This window comes from Polistes canadensis, unplaced genomic scaffold (assembly GCF_001313835.1).
Source record: "Polistes canadensis isolate GaletaPanama2010 unplaced genomic scaffold, ASM131383v1 scaffold_131, whole genome shotgun sequence".
In the NCBI taxonomy this organism is placed as follows: domain Eukaryota; kingdom Metazoa; phylum Arthropoda; class Insecta; order Hymenoptera; family Vespidae; genus Polistes; species Polistes canadensis.
In genome coordinates this window covers 98,209-111,756 of record NW_014569678.1, presented here as the reverse complement: position 1 = coordinate 111,756, position 13,548 = coordinate 98,209, and the positions used below count along the sequence as shown (strand labels likewise).

The following is a 13,548-nucleotide window of genomic DNA, read 5'->3' as shown; positions in this document are numbered from 1 at the left end:
TATATATATTTATAATCTGTTTTTTAAAATAATGTTCTTAGTAAAGTTATTGTTAATAATCGTATTGAACGAAAAAAAAATAAAATAAAATAAATCCAAATCGTATTAGACGACATAAATTTGTATACAACGTGGTACATACCAACCAACCACGTAATACTGCAATCTACTATAATAGTATACTATATACAGTATATAATAATAGTATTAAGGAAAGTAATTTAAAGTTTTTACACAAAGTATATATATATATATATTATAACTTACTTAGTCACGTGTTTGATTAAAACAATAAAAATATATTTTCATTACTAATAGAAATAAGAAAAAAAAATTAAGTATAACAATACTTTTAATCGATATAAATCGATCTTTATCGAATAATCCACTCCTAAAACTGATCAACTTCAAGTATTAAAGTATTTCGCAATCGGTATTTCGTATCGAAAGGGAAAAAAGGGATTACGCTTCCGGTACTTTCTCTTCTCTACGTAAAAGGAAAACCACTAAAAGGGTTGCTGGCAGGGGGGTGCAGTAAGAGGGGGGTTTGGGGTTGGAAAAAGTTTTTATGTTCTTAGCCCGATTCGTAGCAAGGTTTTTTCCGAACGATCGAAAAAAAGGAAAAAAGTCGCGGCCTTGAGAAAGAGTAGGATTGGATTGAAGGAAAGTAAAGGGGGGTGGGTGGAGGGTTAGTAGTAAGGGGAAGGGTGGAAAGGGACTCGCTTACTCGCGCATTTACGTTTATCGCGAGTGAAGTACTAGAAACCTCCATTTGCATTATCTCCGTACGATTTCACCCGCGAACGGGGAGGGGGAATCCTCCCCTTACCCTCCCCTCCTTACCCCCTCAGCAAAAGGAGCTTTCCACTCTAAACCGAAAACGTCGGTGGTAGAGTTTCGGTAAGGGTGATGGGGGTAAGTAAGAGAAGGGGTTGGATGCTTTGAGATGCTTTAAGGGAGGGGGAAGGTGTATGGGGAAAAAGTGGGGTAAGAATCTTTCCTCTTGCCACGTTTTATTTTCCCCAGAAGCTTTAAAGCTCTTCCCTCACCACTTTTTGCCATACTCGTATGCATCGTTTATGTTATGTTAACACATGTAACACCGAAATGTAATAGTTCTTTCGTTTTACATTATATATATATATAACAAATAATAGAATATGTTTATTTTTTTTATAGAACATTGTAACATTAATTATTGATCAAAGTTAAACAAAACAAAAATTGATTTGAATGATTCATTATAATAATTATGATGCATTGTAATGATTTGTATTAACACTAATGGTGTGTTATATACAATTTTTAATAATTTATCTTTTATTTTATTATTTTATGACTTTTTTTTTATCGAATAATAAAAACCATATAGGTTTATATATCGTTTAATATATTATTTATAGATTCGAATATAAATCGTTGTTAATCATCGTTAAACATTTCCAAAGGGAAATAGGGGAAAACCTAGTTCTATATATTCGTGTATAAACAATGCATTATGGTTGTACTATAACACGTTAGAATCAACCACCTAACGCTTGTCGTTCCACTTGTTAAGCGGTAAAACCGACACGATTTCAAAACAGTATGGCAATGTTCTTGTTTCTTCCCCCTACAACTCTCCCCCACAACCCTTGCCCCTTTCTGCCCCCTTAAATCCGTACAACCCCGTTATTCTAGTATTTCGAGTAAAACAAAAAGCATCTGCAATAAGCTTTAGCAAGCAAGCAAGCACACCTAAGTGCTTCGCTTGAATTATGCTTCTTACTCGTGTTTCTTCTTACACTTGCTTACCCTTTAACCATATCTACAAATTGTGTTTCCTAAACTAACGCAAGAAAAAAAAAACGACCAAGAATGAAGAAAAAAAAGGGAAAAGAAAAAATTTCTAAGATTGAATTTACGTTGTAGACAAAATTATTTATTATTCAAACACCATAAGTGGCAGTTGTATTACGGATTCTATTGTATCGTGATAAATATTTTGAAGAACACATTATGAATATAAATGAAATACTTTCTAATCATCTGTATAAAGTTATACAAATTTTATGGTAATAAAATGCCATTAGTTTAAAAATCCTATAAGTCATATTTCAATTACTTTGCATAACAATTGACAAGATTCTAATTATTCAATACGTTAATTTATACATCATTATATTCGTACACGTTTGATTATATTCATTTGAAATGATGATTGATATTGAGATTAAAATAAAATAAAATAAATCCTCCACCCCATAAAAAAAATGACTGTGATGTCAATCAGAAACATTTTCTCGGTCATTATTTCGTTGTAATATTTTTCACGGTCGAGAAACGAACTAGGTAAATGAAAAAAGCTGATGATGATGATGATGATGTTGGTCACGTTGTTGTTGTTATGGTGTCATCTATCCGTGACACTTTACCGTGACACAGTAGTGCGGTTGCGCACCAGCTGGAACAACAGGAGATACAGACGGTTGCAATCGTTGAAATTGTTGTACCATAAACTATCACCCTATTTTATTCCCTACATTATACAAACGTTGTTTCTCACTTCTCTCTGTCTATCTATCTTTTTCTTTGCTCGAAAAATCTTTGGAATCGAATAAGCGTGAAGAAAGAAGAAAAAAAAGAACAAAGGATTGTTTTCCCATTGACCCTTTTCTTTATCTTCTCTTCATAACTTTTCCACACGTTTTCGTTGACCCTTTTTATTTCTTTTTATTATCTCTGATATTTATTTTTGTATGAGACATTAATCGTATCGAAAAACTAAAATGGGACACCATATATTATTATAATATATTCCTAATACTTGTATATACTTATATATAATGTAATTCATTTGGTTATGTAAATTAATGTTACGTTTGTTATTTTAAAATGCATCGAATATATATTTACTACTCTTATTATATGATAGAGAGAGAGAAAGATAAAATCTACCCATGGGTGTTATAGACTTTCTTAATTTTATTTAAGAATAATAAATAACACAACGTATCCTTTTATTAAAGAAGTAATATGCATATTCATGAGAGAGAGAATAAAATTAAAACAAAAATGGTAAAACGTAGAATCTAATATATAATATATACCATAAAAAATTCTACACAGTGTGTGATATAGTCTTGCAAAATTTTTTTTTAAGAATATAACACACAACGAATCCTTTTATTAAAAAAGTATATATATATATATACATAAGGTTATTATATATTATATATTACATATTATACATATATACATATGTATATGCATATTCATGAGAAGAAAAAGACAAGAAAAAGAAGAAAAAAAAATGTTAAAACGGGTAGAGTCAAGTTTCCTCGTTCTTTCTTCGACGACAAAATCCAGGTTTTATAAAACACGTAACCCTGGGTAGCAGACTAATCCAGGTAGCTGCCCTCGGATAAGCACTTTATCCTCTTTCGAAGCCCACTCGGATATTATGTTTGCCAGCATCATGGAAAATGTAGGGAAAATGGGTGGTAGCGTCAACGAGCGGCCAATTACCGGACTAATGGCCTCCCATCTTCTCTCTCTCTCTCTCTCTTTTTACCGTTAACGAGGGCTCCACAATGCACTTTGTGTTCGTCCTTCGACTATTTCATCCTGATGTTTTTTCCTACTTTCCTTTTTTATTTATTTATTTATTTATCTACCTTTTTTCCTCCTTTTATCCTTGCTTTCTGTTTACACCGTCCTCATTTTTTTCTTATGTCCATTCTAATTTTCTTTTCGTTAAAATCATTTTCATTATTTGTTTGTTTGTTTGTTTGTTTGTTTGTTAGTAGTGTAAATTTATTTTAATTTCTTATACAATACTATTGTATTTTTGCATCATTTCTTACAATGTTTCATCTAATTTTTCTTTTCGTAACGATATACAATGCTATTGTATTATTTATATGTTCATCCTTTTGCATTCCTTTCTTACAATGTTTTATTTAATTTTTTTTTTTCGTAACGATTATATTTGTTTTTCCTCAATCGGTAGGGTAAATAAATAAATGATTGTTGAAGTTATACTTCTTTTGGAAAGTGAAGTTAGATGCGACCGAAAAATCGACACCACGAAGTTGTCGATATTTACGATGCGCGCGCAAATTGTAGTTAGTTTTGAGATTATGTAGGTTATATATTCGTTTTATTACGTGCGTACATAAGTACAAGCATCAGTTTTTTTGTTTTAATAAAAATGTTTTATAAAACATTATTAAAAATAATAAATATGTTTTAATTTCTTATACACAACGAACGAATGTTTTTGTTTTTTATTTTGCTAGGATGTTTCTCCCAGTCATCAAATTTTTCTCAAATCATTTTTCATCTTTTTTTCTATATGTATCTCTATTCTTTATCATACTTCCTCGTTTATTCTCTTTTCTTTTTCTTCTTCTTCTTGTTCTTCTTATTTCTGATAGAAGAGACAGCGAGAAGATAAGATACTTTTATGGCTCTCTGAGATTTCCCATGCGTCACTAGGATTATTATGGCTTGCAGCGAAGAATAAACAAACTTTTAAAGCCGACGTGGACTACTACTACTACTACTACTACTACTACTACTTTTACTACTTACTATTACTATGAAAATCTTGCGATGGTATTATAAGCTTGGTAAATTTTCTTTATGAATATCGGAACACGTAGGAATACTTTTATCAAATAAAATATCTATGTGTGTTTCTATATGGATTATTAATTATTATTATTTTATAGAAAAGATTTAACTTCGAAATAGTAATTAAAACCGAGTTTCCATAAGATTACTAAAGAACACTTTTAATATCTTATAGAGAAATGAAGGTTTTAAACTTTATATATATTTATTAACTTTAACCAATAGTTTTATACTAAAAACACACGTTATCTGTTTATGTAGATGATATACGTATCGATCTAGATAATCTACGAAAGTTCTATCTAGTCTCCTATAGTTTCTATAAAGCACAGTTTGTTGAATAAGGAATTTCAATCGTTCATGGGGTTTTTCCTCTCATACGTTTTCTTTCACCTTAACTCACTTTTGTATTCGATGAAGCATAAAGGAGAAAACTACGATAATATTTATGGTAACAATATACATACATACATACATACATACATAATAATAATGATAAATGTAATTTAGAAAGTAGAGAAAGTTATTAGAGAAAACTTGAATGCAATGAATTTTAATATGAAATATACGTGAGACAATTGAGATAGTAAGACAAAAATAATAATAATGATTGAAAATAATTGAATGGATTATTCGGGAAAGTAAGAATGGAATTTAATCAAACTGTATTAATCTCTTAAAGTGGATAAAAAAATTGAAACGGTTAGGATCACATACCATGAACCATCATCCTATCTTCCTTCTCTTACTATCTTTCTTTCAACGAGTTCCTGACTTGTATAGTAATTTTCCCTTAGGCGATCATGCGTCAAAAGTCCACGGGTTTCTAAACTTAAAAGACACGGTTCGTTGAGAATAATATATATACATTCAACCCTTTTTATAACTTAGGGTAATCTGAAATAACATAAACTTAATCTAACACGATATCTCAAATATTTCATTAAAGTGATACGATGTATTTATTTTTCAAATATATATTTTATTCATAAATGCAGAAGAATCTTTTTATTATTATTATTATTAATAATAATACGATATAAACTTTTCATCATGCGATCATAGTATCAGCAAATTTTAATCATACTTATAAGAGAAACTTTCATCGTAAATATTTTCTCTATACGATTTTACATTTAACAATTAGTTCGAATTAATACTTAAAACTTATCTTCAAGTATATCTATTCCTATCGTGAATTGAATCTCAAAAATAATAATATATATTTTTATGTTGAATGAGATTTTGATTTAAAAAATACAGTGTGAACGAAATATATTTTATTTTATATTTAAAAACAAACGAACAATGCATCATTTTACAAATTATAGGATGCTCATTTAAGATTACACGTGATGAAAAATATATTTAAATGTTAATAAAACTTAGAATAATATTTTATTTATACTCGATTAATTTGTTTTATCATTTTTATGTATAAATTTATACATTTTAATTGATGCAAAACTTGATTAGAAAGATTTTTTTATAATATGATATATATTGATCTAATTTTTTCTTAATAAAACATAACGTAATGTTAATATGTTCATTTCTTTTTCCATAGATAATGTACCCTCTTCTCCACCCTTTCCCTCCCCCTGGAGAAGGGGGAAAATATCGCAGGAATAACTTTAATTAATCCAAAATGAACGAAATAACGAATACGCATATCGGAAGTTCTCTAACAGCATTCGAACGCGTTTTAATAACGCAAGCTTTTCAATTAAACTCAAAATGACATCGTTAAAAACCTAGGGACCGGCTGGTACCACCCACCAACCAGCCACCCACCCACCACCATCACCACTGCGGTACAAAATGAATTTCTCTCAGAATACGCACCGGGTCATCCATTTCTACTGCCATTTTTGCAATATTCTTTCTTCTTTTATCCTACCTTTTTTTTTTTTCTTTTCTTTTCTTTATTTTTCACTTCAGTCTCTCTTTTTCTCTGATTTTATTATTCCTATTTCTTACCCCATCATTTTGGTTTTGTACGAATCAATCTTATCATATTGGTAACGTTTTCTTTTTTTCTTTTTATATCTGACACGTATTTTTCAATATAATATAATTTAAATATTAATAAAAGTATATTATACCTATTTTTCTATGACACCCAATCAAATGATCATTATATACATATATAGCAAAAACAAAAACAAACAAAAGGTATACCATTTATTTAATGAAAAATTTGTATGAAATTCTCACAGGAAAAAGTTTTGACGATTCATTTATTTATTTATTTATTTATTTATTTATTTATTAGTAGTACCAATCGTTAGATAAAACAATGATCAAGGAGTGCATTAAATGCTATAAAAAAAAAAAAAGAAAAAGAAAAATAAGAAGAATAAAACGATTAATAAATGAAGTAAACAATGAATTGTTGATCGATACCAATTTGTAGTAATACACCATAATCCACCATCAATACAAATCCCAACCAACGAAAATATCGTGCATCATTGTTCTCGATTATTTTTCTATTAAACAATAGTAGTTATGTTTGGGGGGGGGGGGAAAGAAAGGTCTTACGATGTAGATTCAGAGTTAAAGAATAAAAATAAGAAAAAAAATCAAATAAAAAGAAGAAGAAAAGAGAAATGAAAAAAAGGAACGAAGGTTAAAAACACGAGAAGGGATTCCAAACACGAACGAAGGATGGATAGGAGCGGAACAGGTTGTGCATTCTAATGGCAAAACCACACCATCACCACCATCACCATCACCATCACCACCACCACCACCACCATCGTCAGCCGAGGTTTCCTTTATTCTTTTCCTCTTAGCCGACTAAAATGTTCCACGATATTCGGATCTCTCGCCAAGATTTCGCGCGCTGCTTTTGAAATATTTAAAAGGTTTCGCGGAATAACGACGAGAATAAATCTCTTGTCCGCGTCGAGGAGAGTTCGTAAAAAAAAGAAATAAAAAGGGGATTATTATTTTCTTCATACGCGTTTCAACGATTTTTACAAACCGATAAACACATTCCATCGTGAATACTTATCTTGTTTCTTTTTTTCTTTTCGTTTTTTTTTTTTTCTGCTTTTTGAAGTTATACTTTGGGGAGAAAAATGGGGAAAAATAGGGAGAGAGTGATATTTTAAGAATCGTACTTTTAATATTTAATATTATATTCGAATGTGATAGTATAATGTGAAATAAGAATAAAGTTTCAATATCGAAATATATATGTGTGGGTAAAGAAAATTCTACGATGTTAAAGTTTTTTATCGGTTGGTAGATTGATATTCGATTGTATGTCATATGAAATATATTTGTGATAGTAAATATTTTTTTTTTCCCTCCCCCAATCAAAAATTGACAGGAAATATATATTGATATTTATTACTTCGATAAGTGAAATCATTTTTTGATCGATTAAATACTGAATTGAAATAATATAAATTTTCTATAGAAATCTAAGTGTAATATCTTTTTGTATAATACTAATGTACAATTACTTTTTTTAATCACACACACCCACACACTTGATTTTAATTCGAATTTTTCTTCGAAAAAATCAATTCATGCAAATGAAAAGTTTTACTCTTACTATTCCTGCGAAATTTATTTCTTTTTCTTTTTTTTTTTTTTTTTACGTAAAATCAAACAACGAACACAAAGGACAACTACAAAGGACAACTTGATCTTCCTGTTCCTCTTATTCTTCATCTTATCGTTTTACCATAGAAAACGTCCGACCCACGCAAAACAGACGTCCCGTTGGTATGGCATTAATGCTTCCCCCCCCTTTCTCCCCCCCCTCCCGTATAACAGTATTTATTACTGACTCTCTATCGGTCCCACCATAAATACATAAATACAATACGTTGTTAAGAGGATCGAACTTATGTTGTTTGGGCTGGCCCAACCAGGGTGGACCCAGATTGGGTTGGCCAGGTTCACGGAAATAGACCGTGACCAACTGAAAAGACAATTACCGGAAGAAGACTATACAATTTCTTTTTCTTACTTTCTTACCGGATGGTTAAACCTCCTCCCCCGCTCCTCCTCTTTCCCCTTCCCCCATGTTGCGTTGACCTACTTTTTTATCTTACCATTCGAACGTTATATTTATTACATTAAATGTATACACGATTGATGTGCATTAAAAAATTAACACTGCATCCTAAAAAAACAAAATCTCGTTCTTATAAAATATTGAAAAATACTTTTATTACTTTATCATAGGTATCAAAAGTTGATCACAATAATAATTAATTAATTAATAATAAAAAAGAAAATATATATATATATGGGGGGGGACACAAAAAGTAGAAATATATTAATATCAATAATTTAGTTTTTATGATTTATCAATTGATTTTTATTTTCCGCGTAAATAGGAAAAAAATTGGAATTTATTTCGAACTTAATCTAGATAATAACTCTCATGGTTACCCCTCATGGCATAGATTTAATTTACGTGCACAACATTAAAGTGTCTGCAAGTTGATTAAATTTATATTAGCATGAATGACATACGTTCAACGAATGAACACTTAGATCTATCTATCTTGAAAAACATAAACAAAATAATTAAAAAATGCATCGAGTGAAAGAGAAGTACGAGCTTCGCGGTGTATGTGTAGTGTGTGTGTATGTAACTATCGTTACTGTTGCATTTCCTCTGTTACTGATGTTGTAAAGAAGCTTAGGTGAAGCAAACCAACTTTTTCTTACTTAGCGAATGATCAATGAAATATATATATATATATATCTAAGGTCGTCATAACGGAAGAGGAAATTCCAATCTTAAAACGTCTCACGTGTTAGAAACGGGTGTCACTCTATTAAACGATCTAATTTATTTTCCATTTTTTTTTTCTTCCTTCATTTATTTCTTTCTTATAATCTTTGATTAGATAATTTCTAATTGTAAACGTCTATCTAAAAAAAATATTATTATCCTACACATCTGATGATGAGTGTCCCTAACTCACACAATTTGGATTTTTTAATACACCAATGTAATAAAAAATTATATTTACAAGTCAATTTTTATTTAAATATTAATTAATCATAATTTTTACTATATATGTATATTTAAATTTATTTATAATAAATGTTCAATAGTAAAATCTTCACATTCTAAAAAAAAAAATAAATTATTAATATTATATAACGTTGAGAGGGGTGTCCCCATTTAAAAAAAAAAAACCATGGAACCATTTGTCCAACGCATTTTTATTTTTTACTATTCAAGAGAATTTCTATGATAATTTGTACAGATCGATTTAAATGTGAGAGGACACACGGTATATATTAAAAGATACCATGGTGGTGCTTACTCGCATCATTCAATCAAACGTGTGTGTTTCTTTGACTCGGTAATTATTTCAAAGAGAATCTTTATGGGTTTATCTATCATTTACTTGGATAGAATAAGAAGAATAAAATGTTAGATGGTTTCGTGTTACTTTAAAGGAAGACGATATTGTAAATTACACCGAATCAATCCTATTAACTGAGAGTGAAATGTTCAACGTTAATGGGGTGAAGGTGAGGGGTGGGGAGAATTAGTAAAATGATGGTGAACGATTATGTTCAATAAAAAGATAAGATTAAAGAAAGATCTTTTTTTAATGGATTAAGATACGATGTGTAAAAGAAATATTTCAGAAATGAATTTTCCAAAAATCTTCCTTCCGTTCACCCACCCACCCACATCCTACCCCCGTTCCCTCCCCCCTCCTTCTTTTTATGTTCCCACGTTAAAACGAGAATCTCTTACCGTTCGGAATGATTTATTCGTGACGCCTACAAAATGTGGGCCGAGTTCGTGTTCTTGGTAAAACGATTTACGTCTTTCTCTTACCAAAGAATAATAATAATATCTCTAGAGAATTTTATCGTAAATTTTCTTTAATCTCATCTGAAATTGACCATACTTTTTATTTTCAATATAACATTCTCGCGATAATCATTAAAATATAATATTCGTGTATAAATAACGTTTAATCAAATGGACACACGTATATATTATTTGTAAGAGAAAAATTACAAAGATAAAAAATTAATACATATTATTTATTTATAAATAAAAATGCAAATATATTATTCATTAATCCAATAGAGATTAAAATCTCATTCTATATTAAAACATATGAGATTCATTAAAAAGCATTAAATCGTTCTCTTATTTATTTGACAAAAGTATCAGATAAATAATAAAAAAACAAAACATAAAAATGTAACTATGAAAATGAATATAATCAAATATAGGTGAGGTAATATTTTATATTGATTTGTACTATAGTAGTTTATATAAAAAGGTATATGTTTCCAAATATAAATATAAAACTTTTTAACTAGGGCTCATTTATTTGATAAAAGTATTAGATAAATAATAAAAAACAAAACATAAAAAAGTAACTATGAAAATGAATAAAATCAAATCTATAAAATATATAAATATTTTATATCAATTTGTACTATAATAGTTTATATAGAAAGGTATACGTTTCCTAATACGAATATAAAGTTAGGGCTCATTTATTTGACAAAACTATCAGATAATTAATTAAAAACAAAACATAAAAAAACGTAACTATGAAGATAAATAAAATCAAATATAGAAAGGTAAATATTTTCTATCGATTTATACTATAGTARTTTTATATAGAAAAGGTATACGTTTCCRAATACGAATATAAAGCTTTTTAACTAGGGCTCATTTATTTGACAAAACTATCAGATAATTAATAAAAAACAAAACATACAAAAACGTAACTATGAAGATAAATAAAATCAAATATAGAAAGGTAAATATTTTCTATCGATTTATACTATAGTAATTTTATATAGAAAAGGTATACGTTTCCGAATACGAATATAAAGCTTTTTAACTAGGGCTCATTTATTTGACAAAACTATCAGATAATTAATAAAAAACAAAACATACAAAAACGTAACTATGAAGATAAATAAAATCAAATATAGAAAGGTAAATATTTTCTATCGATTTATACTATAGTAATTTTATATAGAAAAGGTATACGTTTCCGAATACGAATATAAAGCTTTTTAGGTAGGGCCAGACAATATCCGGCGGCCATTTCCGATCGAATATAATTGCTAACATATCAATTAGCGAATCGGCCGAATAGTTTTAATCAACGAGAGCGTACGTTTCCCAGAGTAATCAATGCCGACAGGTCGGAAGGTGAACGAGTCCGGTAACTGGCAACCGGCAACTAGCAACTGGAACATAGAGTGCTCGCGGTAATTGATTTCTCTACTCTCCTATCTTTTATCTCACTCTCTCTCACTCTCTTTAGTGTATAGTATACGTCCAAGGGGGTTTATAGTTACGATCGGTTATATTATCCCTTCGCCGCGGCTACCGAGTCTAATTAATTTACGAGCAGCACATAGGCTTACTAGTTAAATCGACTAAGCAACGCGTTAATGTATGTATATGTATATGTATATGTGTTGAATTCCTATATCTTAAAGAAGATCAATCTTTTAAGATATACTTATTGTTTACAAATTTTCTTCTTTTTTTTCTTCTATTTTTCCTTTATATATAAGTATTAAGATACGGTTTTGTTATAACTCTATCTAAACAGGGGTTGCTTAGGAATTTTAGATCAATGTTAACCCTTTGATTGGTGAATATTTTTAATTGAAGTATTTTCTATGAATGAAATAGTTTATTATTAATGTGACCTCAGATGGTAATATTAAATAAATTATATTTAATAATTATCATTTTTGGTTCTCACAATAATTGTTTTCATCTGATCAAGATAGAACAAAAATATTATTTTACTTTATTATTTACTTTTTAATTAATAATTTAATATTAATATAATACTTTATAATTTATATTATTTACTATTAAATTTTATTTTATTTGATAAACCACGCGTATTAACTTTTACTAAACGCATATATGCGTCCATAACACTCAAAGGGTTACAAATTACTATTACTTTATCTCCATGTTATGTGTAATTTGTAAGACAAATCTTATGAATATTTTTAAGGCAGTCATTTGATTATTCACGATAGAAATTAGGGGTATACATAATACGTTTAATGTTATACCAAAAATATTTATTGTTAAACTTTTACGTTGAGTTATCATCTGATTATCATAAAAGAAAAGTATGATTCCTTTATAGAAAATAATTCAATTAAATTCTGAATCGTCAGATACATTATTACTTGTATCATCTGTTCATTCATTCATTCATTGATCTCAGAAGTCAAGTGAAGATTAATTTTCTTAATACTTCGTTCACTTTATCTATTTTTTCATTGGTTCTAACTTTGAAGACGAAAAAAAGAAAAGAACAAATGGAAGAATAAATGACAGTGATTGTCGTTGATTCACGTTATAAATATCCGTATGGTTTAAATGATTTCATTTAAATAATGATCGATGAAATAAAATAAAAATGAGAAGATAGTAAAGGAAAGATATCGAATAAAAGAAAATGACGAGGAATAAGGACTACTACTACTACTACTACTATGCCGATGGTTTATCGACGAATTTTTCCCTGTCGGCAAAGTTTGATTGGGTCGTCGTAGTCGGTTTCTGAATTCGGCGTTGTGCCTTTCACAATCGCAGCAGAAACGTTTGGAATACGAAATCGAGAAGTTTCCGATCCTTGGTTTGGTCTCCTTTCCTTTAGCTATCGACTACTACTACTACTACTACTATTACTATTACTACGTGAACAGACCGATTTCGTATTACCGGTGCACAGGTAATCTCGTCTCGATAAGTGATTTACGGTAAATCGAAATCGAGAGATAGATAGATAGATAGATAGAGATAGAAATAGATAGAAAGATTATCGTATTTCGAAAGAAAATCAAAAGTCATGTGTATATCATTATTTCGACAATATTAGTAATTTCATTTAACGTGATCTATTAAAATGATATATTATTTTAAAA

At 29.2% G+C, this 13,548-nt stretch overlaps 1 protein-coding gene across 1 annotated transcript in view; it reads left to right on the top strand.

Moving 5' to 3' along the window:
• LOC106788268 (CCR4-NOT transcription complex subunit 6-like) overlaps window positions 1–13,548 on the top strand; it is a 249,584-nt gene that overhangs the window by 189,462 nt on the left and 46,574 nt on the right. The gene's annotated exons all lie outside the window — the stretch shown is intronic.